The sequence below is a fragment of the Rhinatrema bivittatum genome, chromosome 2, assembly GCF_901001135.1.
Source record: "Rhinatrema bivittatum chromosome 2, aRhiBiv1.1, whole genome shotgun sequence".
In the NCBI taxonomy this organism is placed as follows: domain Eukaryota; kingdom Metazoa; phylum Chordata; class Amphibia; order Gymnophiona; family Rhinatrematidae; genus Rhinatrema; species Rhinatrema bivittatum.
The window spans coordinates 111562744-111578901 of record NC_042616.1 but is presented as its reverse complement, the minus strand read 5'-3'; positions in this window follow the sequence as shown (position 1 = coordinate 111578901).

Sequence of the window (16158 nt, the reverse complement as noted above, 5' to 3'; positions counted from 1 at the left end):
CAAAGGCACCCTCTCCATTCCCCCTTTGAAAAAAGCCCACCTCTCCTCTACTAGGGACCGTGCACTATCCATTGCAGGCCCTAAACAATGGAACGCCCTCCCTACCACTCTCAGGCTAGAGCCATGTTACGCCAAGTTCAGAAAAAAACTTAAAACATGGCTCTTCCGACAAGCCTACCCTGATTAAGTACACCGACTTCTGCAAGTATCTTGCCTACGCCTTGTATATTCCTGTAAATAGTCCGTTGCAGTTTTTATTTATTGCTTTAATTCCTCCACCTCCTGCTCTTTGTATACTCCTCCTTGTTCGCCCTCCCTGTTCATTGTAATTTCTACCTTTAAAGTTACATTGTAAACCGGTATGATGTATGCATACTAATACCGGTATATAAAAGTTTTTAAATAAATAAATAAATAATATGCCTGCTTGCCATGCCTATTATGAACTAGTATATGAGTTTTGGAGCATCCATATTGTTTGCTGTTTGGATCTTAGCCTAGTCCTTCTTCTATCTTGGTTTTTTTTTGTTGGTAATGCAGGGATGTTTTATCTCCAGAAAAAAATGTGAAAAAGAAAAAAATACAAGTTTTTTTTCTCCCAATGCACTTCCTTTATGGATCTTCATTTTGTTCAATTCCTCTATAATCCCAGCCTAGTTCTTTCACTCTGTTTGTTTGTTGGTTATACTTTAGTGTTTAGTCACCAGAAAGAAAATGTGAAAAAAGAAAAATAAATGCAAGTTTCTCCTCCCATGTTTGTGGTTTTCTGTCTTCCTGGCTTTTGTGCTGTTTGTGATTCTCCGCACTGTATGCTTTTGTGGTTTAGACACCTTTGGACTGTTTGCTGTTTAACTCACTCCATGCTTTTGTGGTTTAGACACCTTTGGGCTATTTGTAATGTACAATACTCCATGTCTTGAAGGCTATTTATTTATTTATTTATTTATTTATTTTATTTAAACACTTTTATATACCGACGTTCATAGCTATTGCACTTCTATGCTGTTTACTATTCCCTTGGGTGCACTGTATATCTTGTGGATTAGGCACCTCTGCACTGTTTGCAATTATCTACTAGGGATGTGCAGAGCAAAATTTTATGTTCATATTTTTTATGTCCGAAAGGGGGTCCCACTTGCGGCCAATATGGACATAAAAAAAATCCAATGAGTTGGGTATATGTACATATGTGCAAAAAAAAAATTAAACCCCCTCACCCTCCTTAATCCCCCCCCCAGACTTACCACAACTCCCTGGTGATCGAGCGAGGAGTGAGGACGTCATTTCTGCAATCCTTGGCGAGAAGCATGTGACGTCGGTGGCACGTCGAGTGACGCGGCGTCACGTGATTCCCGGCTCGTTCGCGCCGGACGGCTCGTTCGGCCCAAAAAGAACTTTTGGCCAGCTTGGGGGGGCCTCCTGACCCAGCTTGGGGGGGTCAGGAGGCCCCCCCAAGCTGGCCAAAAGTTCTTTTTGGGCCGAACGAGCCGTCCGGCGCGAACGAGCCGGGAATCACGTGACGCCGGCATCACTCGACGTGCCGCCGACGTCACATGCTTCTCGCCAAGGATTGCAGAAATGGCGTCCTCACTCCTCGCTCCATCACCAGGGAGTTGTGGTAAGTCGGGGGGGGGGGGATTAAGGAGGGTGAGGGGGTTTATATTTTTATTTTGGCTCAACAATCGCGATTTCCCACATATCGAACATATCTATGTTCGATATGTGGGAAATCCGATCGTTTATGTCGAATCAATTTTTTAAGTAAAAAAAAAATATGAGTTGCGTTTTACTAATGCGGTCAATCCGAATGCACACCCCTATTATCTACACCTCTGTGCTATTTGTGATTACCCACATTGTGTGCCTTGGGTTTTTAATGCCTTTATATTGTTTGCAATTCCATGCAGTATGTCTTGAGGGTCAGTGCTCATTGGCATAGATTAGCTTTACAATCACCATGTTGTACAAGAAGCAGATTGAACCATAACTGATTTAATGAGCCATTTACAATTTCATTGTAGTTGCCATCAGTACATGAATGGCTCAATCATTACAGTTTGATAGAAGTATATTCTAGTTCACAAGTAGGATCAACCACATTCCTTGTATTGAGACAGGCATTCCCCATTCTGGCTGTGTTCGAGCTTTTATCCAAATCCCTTTCTGTTACAGTACATGATGACCCTTCATTTTGCTTTGCACAACTATTGCCCGACTCCTTGGGTTTTTGATAACATTCTTCCTCCACCTTAGCCCTTGAGGAGCATTTTGGGGGATTTATGGCTAATCTTGCTGTATTACTCTGCTCCTACTATTTCATTTTTTAATAATTACCAGCACTACTGCTGCTACTATTGCTGCTCCAAGCCAATCCTTAGGGTGCTTTCTCCACTGCTTCTGCTGTTTAAGCAGTTTCCTTCCAAATCCCTTTCCTCTACAGTATTTGCCAACCTTTGCTCTTGCCATGGCCATCCATTGCTTGGAAAGAGTGCCTCACTATTCCTTGTTTTTTTAAATTACATTCTTCCTCCTCCCACCTCAACCTTAAAATATACCTTGGTTTTATTTTTCATTTACTCTTCATGCTGCTTTGCTCTGCTCCTAGGGTGTTTCCTCCACTGCTCCAGCTGTCTATAAATCCCCTTCCCTTACTTACAGACTCTTGCTCTAGCCTTGGCCATCTGTTGTTTTGTCCACTTGTTGCACCATTCCTCAGGCCCTTCTTGCCACTTCAGGTCTACTGGTAGTAAGGAAATTAGAAAGTTTTATTACACCTTTCTCTATAACTTAGCTTATACTGGCATATAGAGATTCTTTAGTTAAAGTCAAAATAATTGACATTAAGACCCTAACCATTCTTAGATCATAAATAAAGATATGTAATATCTGTTGTGAGACTTGCTCCTTGGACTAGATAAAATATAATGAGGAAAATGTTGAAATTTAAACATTGCTTAACTATGCAGATTACAGCTATGTCAAAGTTGAAGAATTAGTTACATTTGGTAGAAAATAGATATGACAATGCATGATCCTTTCTTATTTGTGCTGTGCTTATAATTATAATTAGGACAGGTCATACTGACCAGTTGGTTGATCATGACCTGAGACATGTGTTGCTGACCCATGCTGACTTTGTATTTTGTATATATGTCTTGCTGTATGTATTGATTTTTTGAATGCTCACTGAGTTTTTGCTCAGTGTGGACTTCTCCATGTAATATTACATTGAGAATAAATTTGGTAACATTGTACTGCAATATATTTGGCTATTTTTGTGCAGCAAATTAGAGGGAAAACATAAAAATTTACACAATGGGATCAAGCATGTAGCCTTACCTCTAACTTGGACAGGCACCCTTCTCTCCATCTGGCTTGGAGCCTCTGTCCAAATTCACTTCCCCTACCTTATGTGCTGAATCTTGCTCTTTCCCTAACCATTCCTTGCTTTGTACACTCACTGAAGCACTCTTTGGACTTTTGATACAATTTTTTCCTACTCCCACATCAGTATTTAAAGTACACCTTGGGGGTTTTTGATCTCCTCTTCATGCTGCGTTGTTCTTCTCATACTATTATGTTTTTAATCACCAGTGCCACTGTTGTCACTGCTGCTCCAAGCCAGTCTTGGTACCTTAGGGTGCTTCTTCCATTGTTCCAGCTGTCTATAAGGTTCTTTCCAAATCCCTTTCCACTACAGCACTTACAGATTCTTGCTCTTGTATTCCAGCAAACCTCTATTTGTAATACAAAATATATATAAATGGTTAAACTGGTTTATTTTTTACGCCATAGCATATAGCCATCAAATTTTGTAGGACCCTTACTCACAGGGTTAGTGTTGCAATCAAACTCTTGTTTGATAAAGGGTCACTACTTTATTTCAATTTTGTCATTTTTTTGTAATATCTATTTTTGTGTAAATAAAACATGTCTCTCAAATGTGCTGATGAACTAAAAATGGTATGAATAGGCACAACATTTCATTATGAAGCAAAAATGCAAATATCAAGTCCCAATCCAATATATTTCAAAGAGAATACTCATCTCAAGAATAGATATATAGAAGTCCCGAATCGGGATTTCTCTTTGAAATATATTGGATTGGGACTTGATATTTGCATTTTTGCTTCATAACAAAATTTTGTACCTTTGATTCATACCATTTGACACTGTAAATCACAACATACTAATCAATAGACTAAAAGAAATAGGACTCAATAACAAAACAATAAACTGGTTTGAGTCATACTTAAGCAACAGATTTTTCCAAGTACAAGTCAAAAACACAATATCAGACAAAGTTAAACTACAAACAGGAGTCCCACAGGGTTCAGCCCTGTCCGCAACACTCTTTAACATTTATCTCCTCCCAGTATGTCACCTACTCGCTGGACTTGGAATAATACACTACATATATGCGGATGACATACAACTACTGTTACCCATCGTAAACACAATCGAAGAAACAATGAAACTGGCTAATATGTATCTTGAAATAATCAAACAACTCCTAAACCAAATGGAACTTGTAATAAACATTGATAAAACTGAATTCTTACACCTAGAACGAAAAAATATACACCCTACACAACCTACAATTGCAATAAAAAATAATCAAATCTTAGAGTTAGCAATAAAAGTATGGAATCTAGGGGTAATAATTGACCCTGAACTTAACATGAAACAACACATTTCACAGAAATTAAAAGAAGGTTACGCCAAACTAATGGTCCTTAGAAGACTGAAACCCCTGCTAACACTGAATAATTTTTGCACAGTTCTACAGGCAATGATATTCACGAGCACAGACTACTGTAACTCTCTGCTATTATGGCTACCTCAAGTTACTATTAGACCACTCCAAATATTGCAAAATTCTGCTGCTAGAATTTTGATAGGCAAAAATAAAAGAGACCACATCACAGGTACACTTGCTGAACTACATTGGCTTCCAATTGAACAAAGAATACAAAACAAAGCATTGTGTATAATTCATAAACTAATCCATGATGAAAAGGCCGACTGGCTTAACACAGCACTGTGCGTACATGTACCACACAGAAACCTTAGATCTGCCAATAAAGCTCTACTAACTATTCCTTCTGTTAAATCAGCATGCCTCACTCAGGTAAGGGAGAGAGCACTGTCGCTGGCTGGACCTGTTCTATGGAACTCCATGCCACTCGAAATAAGGCTGCAGAGAAATTTGAAACTATTTAAAGCTAGTCTGAAAACCTGACTTTTTAAACAAGCTTTTTATAAAGACAAAGAGAAGGAGGAAAACAGTTGAAAGATAATGACGCACCAAGTAATCATTTTTTTCCTCTAATATCTCCAATTGCATATTAACGCTAGATTTGAACCGCTTGACAGTTTTTCAACTGACATATAAGCCTTAATTAACACATAGTCTTTTCTTCTTAAAATATGTTACCGTACTATGTTGGCACATGTATAATTTGTAATATATACCAATTATAGTTTTTTTTTTCTTATTGTGCCTTTCTGTTAACCATTGTGATGGTGAATTAACTTAACGACGGTATAGAAGAGTTTTAAAATAAATAAAAAATATCTTAAAAATTAACGTAGACTACATTTTCTATTAAAATGTATTCATTGATAGCATCTAAACTTTTATGCTTTTACATATGGAGAATGATTTATATATTAGTCAAACCCTGTATACATAATCAGTATCAAAAAGTATAATATATACCAGACATCATCATTTCTGTATGTTTAACATATATCCAACATTTGATACTATCAACACCCATTCAACATTCATTCGCTCACAACATACATATATACATTTCCCAATAATTCAAATAGTATATAATGAAATCTATCCAACCCCGCTGGAGGACATGAGGCTATCATGTATATCAATAATTAATTTGCAATCAGTGCAGAACCTAGCTGGTGAACTAGAAGCTTCCATTTATCTATATGCCATCTTCATAACATCAATGGGAGAGATGTGAGATGCTGAAGAGAGATGTAAAGAAAGATTCAATGCCACCAAGGAGCCAAGTATGATGGCTGATAAATTGTATAAACAGGCACACTGTTGTACTATTCTGTTATAGAAGATCCAAGATGAGAAAATAAAGGTGTAGAGAGAATCATTTCCCCTGATGAAACCTTCGGATGAAACGAAGCTCCCTGGTCGGGGTTGAGATGAATGATTGATGCTTACGTCTGTGGTTCATGCTGGTTGAAAAACAGTCTGTAAAAGAAAACAGACAACTTGGTATAAAAATGTAAATATTATTGTGATTATTGTTCATATTTCTTTAAAGTGGGACAAATATTGAATTTTTTAAAGTGACAAATATTGATTTCATTTAGCAGTACAAAAAATATTCCTGAAAGAAAATTAAAATTTTTGTGAGTTTTATAATTGTTCATTCATTGGGCATTTCTATGACAGTCTAAAGTAATTAGCATACAACTTCCATATAAATTGCATCTGGTATCTCATTCCTTTAAAAGTATATGGTTGAGGTGTGATATGGTGAGGGAAGAAAGCTCCCCCTTTTGTGCAGTGTCCTGAGATTACCAAATGATCAAATCATTGTCATAATAATTGTTTATACAATTAATCTAATAGTTACATCAAAAAACTCTAAGCCACCAGGAGCAGGAAACCCATTCTTTTTAATGATAGTATTTTCCTTTGCTGAATCTGAAGTGGGGACATGGAATGCTCAAATAAAATATATTTAATTCATTTCCACTGCACACTATGACTTCTCTTGCATCCTTATGACTAGCACTGTACATCAATCCCTTCACAAATAAGATCAGATCTCTGTACTGATAGAACATGTCATTTTGTACTCCTACCACTCATATCTTAGCCTGACTTTTGGAAATTGAATAGAGAATAGCATATTATAATCATTCTCAGGACAGCATAGTCATTCATTCATACGATCACATTACACAGAATAAAATGAGCTCTCTCATAAGAACCTAGTGATGCTTATTATAGTACAGGCATAATGGAATTACAATGGAATGTAAGCCACCATGGCTTTCAAACAGAAATGGATGCAATACCAATCATGTCTCTTCTCTCCTTCTTAAAGGAATCACTATGGTTATCAAAATGTGGTCTTCAAGATCGCGAGCATCAAGAAGGAAACAGTAGCCTGAGTCTTTGTGTCCCACGTAATGATGATAAAACAAAAGAATTAAGATCCATCACCAAAAACATGATCACAGCACACCTCTGGTATTCCTATGGGAGATTTTGGCATGAAGCATCATGCCATTTTTTTCTATAGTAGATTGAGTTATTCTGCTATTCATTAAAAAATTTTAAAAAATGAAAATAAAAAAATGATACAAGCAGAGAATCATAGCTGTATACTTACTTTTTAAGCAATGTGGTCCCATAACATGGGTAATTATTCAGCACATGTCTAAATAATGTTATTGATGATAATAGATCATGTGATTTGTGATTTCAATTATATTTGAGCTCACCTAACAGAGAAGATTTTTAGTGGCTCAAGTTTTTGATGGAAGCAGAGGCCTGGAAGCAGGCATTTATGGATGACAAAACTCAGCTGTGCCAGTTCGAGAGAGCTCTCTGAAATTATGGAAAGTAGTTGTGCAATTGACAACGGATGTATTTTGATGGTTACATGAGATAAGTACCTTATTACAAAGATATCTTTCATGAGCAGAGACTGTTTTCAGCATTTTCAAGTGTTTTTTGAAAGGCAGTTGCTTCACCATATGCTGATGCACTAAGAGGTTTGACAAGTTATTTAACACAGAAATATAATTTAAAAAAAATAAGACTATGAATAAATGGGGATGTATGATTATACGAAATGCAGTAAGGCATTAGGAGAGAGTTTGCTGTTACTATACATGATTATACATGAAATGCTCCACAGAATAAGCAAAAGAAGATAATTATTGTTCAGCAACTCCTTTAGAGATCTCTTTATACATTAGCATATTCCATTGCTTTTGGTACTTACACAGTGAGTTGTGTAACAGAACCAAGAATCATTGCTTGCTTGATAACAGACAGGTCAATACAGTAAAGTGCTGCCGCAGTTACCCTGTTTCTAACCCGCCTTTTACTCACAATTTGGCTGCATTAGCCCAACCCACGATTCACTATCGCCTTTAACCCATTCTTACCGCCTCTTTAAATCAACGTGTAACCCCTTCCGCCCGCGGCATGTATATTAGATGTAAACGATCAGATTAGCTATTTCCCCCCATTCAGTAACGCGCACCCCACTATCGCCTTTTTAACCTGGAGTTTAGCCGCACGTTTAACCTGCTCATTTACCGCCTACCCCTACCCCTGCGTTAGAGGCAGGGGTAGGGGTAGACGGCAAACTTTCCCCCAAAAGGAAACCTAAAAACCTAAAATCTCCTCCTCCCGAAGCTACTCGACATGTTATCAACTTACTTTTTGTTGCTTTCAGCCCCTTCAACCTTCTCTGCTGTCCTCCGAAGGGGACAGCGGGTGGCGAAAGCGACTTGCAGCAGTCCCCCCCGCGAAGGTCCCGGTTCTCCTGGGAGCCAGCTCGAAAGCGGCTTTCAGCTAAACCCCCCCCCCCAAAGACTGCTGAGTTACGACCTTGGAAACGAAGCGAAGCGTACTTTCATGGGCTTGAGCGCCCGTCAATTTGGGCGCTCAAGCCCATGAAAGCACATGGAAGGGCGGGCGTGACGTCACGGCGTGCGTGACGTCACAGCGTGCGTCACGCCCGCCCGTCCCTCTGCTGTCATTGGCTTCAGCGCCCGTCAATTTGGGTTTTCGCTTCGCTTCCAAGGCCGTAACTCAGCAGTCTTTTGGGGGGGGGGGGGGTTTAGCTGTCAGCCAGAAGTCGAGCTGGCTCCCAGGAGAACCGGGACCTGCACGGGGGGGACCGCTGCAAGCTGCTTTCGCTGCCGGCTGCTCCCTCTGGAGGACGGCAGAGAAGGCTGAAAGGGCTGAAAAACAACAAAAGGTAAGTTGGTACATGTCGAGCCGCTTCGGGAGGAGGGGATTTTAGGTTTTAGGTTTTCATGGGTTAAAGTTGGGATCCACTTCCTGGTGCCTGTCATTTCAAATATCATTTGAAATGACCGGTACCAGCGCACCCAGGATACTGTATAGGCGCTGTATTAAGCGCCTATACAGTAAAATGGGTTGCGCGGGCCTAACGCTTCACAGACGCTTCTTGGACGCGGCTTGCATTTGCAAGCTATTTAAATACAGTATCGAGCGATAGGTGAGCAGGACTGTGCGTGTGGCAAACGCGGGTGCGCCCGGCACTAACGCAGCTCTTCCTACCGCTCCTTACTGTATCGGCCCGAGAGATAGATGTTGAAAGGTTCATAAGCCAGATCACGAAAGGCTGAAGACTGCCTCTCTTTTTGTAGCTGGGAATAAGGGGAAGAATGTAAAAGGAGTCAGCCCTACCTTAAAGTGCCCTTGGATGAGTTTAAGGGGTCTGCTTTTAAAATAGAAACTTGATGACTCAAGAGGAAAGCCCTGTCTCTTGCAGCTTAAAATAGCCTGGGAGGAAACAGGAAGAGAGAAGTGACTGGAGCTGGAGGGAGACATGACCTGTAAAGGCCTGGAATTACTGGAAGCAAGGCAGCTGTTTTAAATGCAGTTCAATCAAAACCCCAGGAAACTGGAGCCTAAGAACTGTTAGGGAAAGCTGCCGGCTCAAACAAGCCTGGTCCATATATTTTTCTTTTGCATCAAATGAAGCTAAATGACATTAGAAATGTTGCTGATATTTCTTATGTCATTTCAAATAACTGCACATCCCCAATCCACTAGTATTAACCAGATAGATCCAAAGTACCTTATGGATTTATTAACACATTATACACCACCCTGGTCTCTGCAGTCCTTGCAGCCGGCATTGTTATCTATTCCATCTTCTTAAATAGTTACATTAATAGATGTCCTACAATTGCTTGCTTTACTCCAACTCTTATGGAAGTCTGTTCCATTAGAAATGTATTTAGAGACTTAGATTCTTTTGTTTAGAAAGGAAAGTAAAACATTTTTTTTAGCAATTCTTTACTTAATGCTTAACATGCACATGGGTTTCATGTGTTAAATGAGTAAGAATTTTTTCATGAGTGAAATCTGTTTATATTAAGTTATTGTGGGGATTATGGGATGAAGGAAGGAATGCTTTCTAGAGATGCACATTCATTTTTTACGAATTAAGCAATTTCAACAAAATTGCCTACTTTGGTATGGTTCGGGGGAACCAAAAAACGAATGGAATTTTTCTGAAATTTCAGAAAAATTCAGTTTTCGGGTTAGTGCACGCTAACTCCCATTAGTGCACACTAACTTTGACCCATTAGTGTGCACTATCAGGAGTTAGCACACACTATCCTGCAAACTGGGGCACCCCAGAAAAAAAAAACCCCGAACCGCGGGAATAATGAAATTTCCCGAGGGGGCCCTGAAAAGAAGCCTGACATGATACAAAAACACGATGCACATCTCTAACTACTTTCTTTAATTGTTAAGATCTATTACATGGTTTACTTTATTTGGATTGCAGCTATTAAAGTCTGTTTTATTAATTTGTTTTTATAATTCTATTGTAAATTATGTATATATTTTTATAATTTTATGTAAAATTGTGTACATCAACTTGTGTTATTTTAAATCTGGAAAGCAATTTATAAATATTATTAAATAAATAAATGCTATTGCAGTATTCCTCATTCCTCTCCTGGAAGCATACCTAAACTATCAGATTTTCAGGATAAGAAAATAAGAATTGCCATACTGGGTCAGATCAAAGGTCCATCAAGCTTGGTATCCTGTTTCCAACAGTAGCCAATCCAGGCCACAAGTACCTGGAAAGGTCCCAAATAGTAAATACTTCAGATACTGTTATTGTGCAGTTTTAATTAGTGGCTATTCCATACAATAAAAATGATAAGATAGTACTTCGTAAATTGGAAGCCCAATGTATTCAAAACTAATTCATACATATTTATTAAAGATATCTGTAACAGAGAGACCCCCATTTTCTTCCTTGTTGTATGTGAAGGACCAGGCTAGAGGCCTGGTCCACCTTAAATCCCACAGTGGGAAAGAACTCTGTGGTTGGGACCCTGTGGGGCAGAGGAGAGGCCTGAGGGTGGGACCAGCTGAAGAGCATAAGAGTGTAAGCCCAGCTAGCTTCAAGAGGCCTCTGTGTCTCCAGGAGCAGGAGCTCCTGTAAATTGATCCTGACCAAACCAGAGGAAGTGAGTATACACTGTCCAGAGGGAAGGCAGTCTATAAATTCTGTGAGGTAGATCTTTAAAAAGTACGCACACGCGTATTTTGTTCACGCAACCGGCACAAACAAAAGTACGCCGGATTTTATAAGATACGCGCATAGCCGCACGTATCTTATAAAATCCGGGGTCGGCGTGCACAAGGTTGCGCAAAATCGGCAGCCTGCGCGTGCCGAGCCACGCAGCCTGCCTCCGTTCCCTCCAAGGCCGCTCCGAAATCGGAACGGCCTTGGAGGGAACTTTCCTTCCGCATCCCCCCACCTTCCCCTCCCTTCCCCTACCTAACCCACCCCTCCCGGCCCTACCTAAATCCCCCCCCCCTACCTTTGTTGGGCAAGTTACGTCTGCTTGAAGCAGGCATAACTTGTGCGTGCTGCCTCGCATCCCCCGGCACAGGCCGCAGTGCCAGGGGACTTGGGACTGCCCTCCCGGCCCGCTTACGAACCATCGCCACCCCCCGGACCTGCCCCGGACCGCCCCCTGACCCCCAGACACGCCCCCGGACATGCTCCCTCCCACCCCTTTTATGAAGCCCCGGGACTTACGCGCGTCCCGGGGCTTTGCGCATGCTGGCAGCCTATGCAAAATAGGCGCGCCGGCTCACGAGTGCCCTGCGCATGTAAATCTGGGAGGATTTATGCGCGCAGGGCTTTTAAAATCTAGCCCTGTGTGTAAGTGAATACTGCTGAGGTAAGGCAATCTGCATTCTGTTAAAGTGATGTGTATAAATAAAGTGAAAATTGCATTTGGAAAGGCTGGAGTCTGTGTGGCTTTGTTCTTTCAGCCTGGGAAACACCATTCAGTTTCCCACAATATCATGAAATCCCAAGAAGACAATATTTGGCACCTGTTAAGTGGATAAGTATGGATTTTTCTGGCTATGTGTCATTGCTTCAATATTTGACAGCATTTAGCAGCTGCCAGTTAGCTTGACAAGTTTTATCTATCTGAAAAGTTATCCAGATAAGTGAGGGGCAGGAAGGGGGCATTCTGGGGTGTGGCTATATATTTGGCTAATTTACCTCTAGATTCATCAAAATGCTATAACTTTGCATGTATAACACCGACAATAAGACAAAAGGGTATATGTGGGAATTTTAGCTCAAGCAATGCTTTTAAAATCAACCGCATCTCAAAAAGGATATAGTTGCACTGGAGAAAGTGCAGAGAAGGGCAACCAAAATGATGGAGGAAAGACTAAAGAAGTTAGGGCTATTCAGCTTGGAGAAGAGATGATCGTGGGGGGATACAATAGAAGTCTACAAAATCATGAAAGGACTTGAACAAGTTAATATAAATTGGTTATTTACTCTCTTAGATAACACATACCTTTCAAACCTGTTCACCTACTGATATTTAGATTATCCCAGGTAACTCCTTAAGAGTTTTGGCCTGCATGCTGCTCAGTCATTTCTGATCCCAGCATGAGATAAATTGAATGTGAGCGTTTTGTTATACTTTCTACTTTAGATGGAAAAAATCTATTTAAAGATTGAATAAGGAATGTATATGAAAGATGCACGAATGGACAGTAGCCAGGATGGAAGCCTTGCAAACTGGCACTTCTGCTCACAAGTTTTAAACTTGTGCTCATTCAACCCCTTTACATGTGTTTGTGTTCTGATTTTGTACTCTGTAGTAGTTGGACTCACTTGGTCTAATGTAGTTAAACTTGTATATGATAAAAATCATCATTAACTTCCTTTCATAAATTCTACATTTTGCAATCGATCAGATTGAGCCATTTCCTCCTATTTACCAGGTAGTTTACAGATCAGATCCCCTCCAATCCCTTTTTATTTATGGAGCACTAAACCTTGAATCTGTAAAAATATGCAGTATAAATATAAGCTAAAAAATAGTCTCAAGCACTTGCTCTTTGGAAAAATCATAAATAGTTTCATTTCATGTTAATGAAGTAATTTATATAGTCCCTGTTACCTACATTGACAGCACTTTTTATCCACGAACAAATGTGCACCGTTTAGTGAATCAATTACTTGAGTTATGAAGAGGAGCACAAAGCCTCATTGCCACTCCATTCTTCTCAATAACAAAGGAGAAAACACATTAAATACTAGCATTGATGAGTTGTTGTGAGATTCAGTCAATGAGCTCTCCAAAAGTTGAAATTAAAAGGCAGTTAGGAGAAAATTGTTTTCTCTGGTCATCAGTCACAATGTGAAAAACCTTATTTTCACCATGATTAATTAAAAACAGGGGGGAAAAAACCCTCTGAGCTTTGATAAAAGTTATCTGGATGACTTTCTGGTAGCATCATGAGTTAATGGACAGAGGTTTGCCTTGACTAAGTGTTATTGCTCCAGTTCATAATTTCATCTTCAAAATGGGCAAGGGAATGAATCTTCCTCTTAGTAATTGAGTATTGATTTGAAAATAAATGGCAGTAAAGCTCCTACTGAACTGTCAGGACAAATTCTGGGCAGCATTGACAATAAATGGCTTCTGGTTTGTGTGAAAGTTATGGATCAGGTTTTTAGTTAAATACATAGAGCTCGACTGCAATCTGTCTTTTAATTTATCAAGTTCCAGATGATCAATATTTGACACCATGCAGGAAATAACAGATAAGTGGCTGAAGTATAAACCAGTGTAGAACAATATTCTGATCTTCTTTTCAAAATATTTCTTTACATTTGTGTATCATACTAAGTATTTTTTAAAACAGGTTTGAAAGTTCAAGTAGCATGATTGGTCATCAACATGGTGTCCTGCTGTTCATGTACTATATTTCAGACTACCTGGACTGTACGGATATTTAATGTTACTGAAATCAGTGCAGATTCCTTCTTGTGCCTGAATGCAGCCGAAATATTCAAGGACATGATGGGGTCAATATTCAGCTGCTGAGTGGCTAGATAATTTAGCCAGATTGCCCTATCTGGCTAACTTAACCAGGATATTTAGCGATGTGGCTGCACTTCTGAATGAACTTGCCTATCTTAAAAGCTAGTCAGAGTTAGCTGACTAGCTCTGCTCCTCCCCAGAATGCCTACCACTCACTCCAGCAACACCCCTTACATATCTGGCTAGAATTTAGCTAGATAAGTCACCGAATATTATGGCTAAGCCATTTAGATGGATATCTTTTCAGTAATCCATCTAAAAGGCTATTGCATATCTACTCAATAAGTCTGGGCTGCTCAGTACAATAGTAATATGCATATGGATGCATAGGGGTAGATTTTTAAAAACAGCACAATCGCGTACTTTTGTTTGCGCAGCAGGCGCAAACAAAAGTACGCTGGATTTTATAAGATACGCGCATAGCCGCGCGTATCCTCTAAAATCCTGGATCGGCGCGCGCAAGGCTGCCGATTTTGGGCAGCCGGCACGCGCCGAGCCGCGCAGCCTGCCTCCGTTCCCTCCGAGGCCGTTCCGAAATCGGAGCGGCCTCGGAGGGAACTTCCTTTCGCCCTCCCCTCACCTTCCCCTACCTAACCCACCCCCCGGCCCTATCTAAACCCCCCCCTTACCTTTGTTCCTAGATTTACGCCTGCGAGCAGACGTAAATCTACGCGCGCCCAGAGGCCTGGACCACGCCCCGGGCCGGCGCCACGCCCCCGAAACGCCGCGTCCTGCCCCCGAAACGCAGCATCATCGGGTCCCGCCCCCCGACACGCCCCCTTCGACAAACCCCGGGACCTACGCGCATCCCGGGGCTCTGCGGGCGCCAACGGCCTATGGAAAATAGGCACGCTGGCGCGCTAGGCCCTGCTCGCATAAATCCACCCGGATTTACGCGAGCAGGGCTTTTAAAATCCGCCCGATATAGTTACTTTTGCCATTTGCCGCTGTGTCGGAAGATCACGTGCCGGCAGCCTGTAGGCATGTGCCTAGAGGCAGGCGCAAAAAGGTTTGACAAGAATTTGGGGGGGGGGAAGTAGGGCTGGGGGGGAAAGGTTAGGGGAAGGGGTGGGAAGGTTAGATTAGGGGGAAGGGAAGCTCCCTTCCAGGCTGCTCCAATTTCGGAGTAGCCTGGGAGGGAACGGGGGAAGCCTGCGGGCGTCGGCGCACACAAGATGCACTAGTGTGCACCCCCTTGCGCGTGCCGAACCCCGATTTTATAACTTGCGCGTGCCTGCGTGCACAAGTTATAAAATTGGGCATACATGTGCGTGCACCGGGTAGCACACACACATGTATGTCCGCACACTGGTTTGAAAATCTACCCCATACTGTAGAAAAAACAGAATGTGTACCTATTCACCCCGCCCTGGAATTCCCCTAGATTGCCCCTTTTTTATGCACTTATATGTGTACATAAAACAAAGTACACATATACTTCTGACTTTTATAAAATACTGATTACATGCGTAAAGGCATTGTTATTAAAATATATGCTAATGTTTACACATGGAACTCCTTGAAATTTTTCAGTGACGAACTGGTCCAAGTGCCTTCCCTTAAGCTCTGTATCTACAATTGATTCAGTGGGAAAGGGGTCATGGATATTATCTTCAGTAAGAATGGTAAAATAGAAAAGGAGATAAAATGTTAACTGCTATCTCCTATGTCTTTAGTTTAATGATTGTCCTGTCCCTTTACTTGGTGGACTTTTGTTTGTAATTATTACTTTTGGTCATTGTGTGAATTTTTTTTATCATGTTACAGACTTTCTATACAAGAAATATTCTCGTTTTAATTTGCAAATTTATAAATAAATAAAATAAATAAAATATATATTCATTTTCCTACACAAATTGCTTTTGCATGCTTCAAAACTGTGTTGAAGTTTTTTTTTAATTTAAATAAATGTCCAATTTGTCCTTGATTGATAGCATATTTTTTTTTATCACAAAAGATCTGAGGCTTACATTCTGGCCAATAAATTTGTTGCACTTG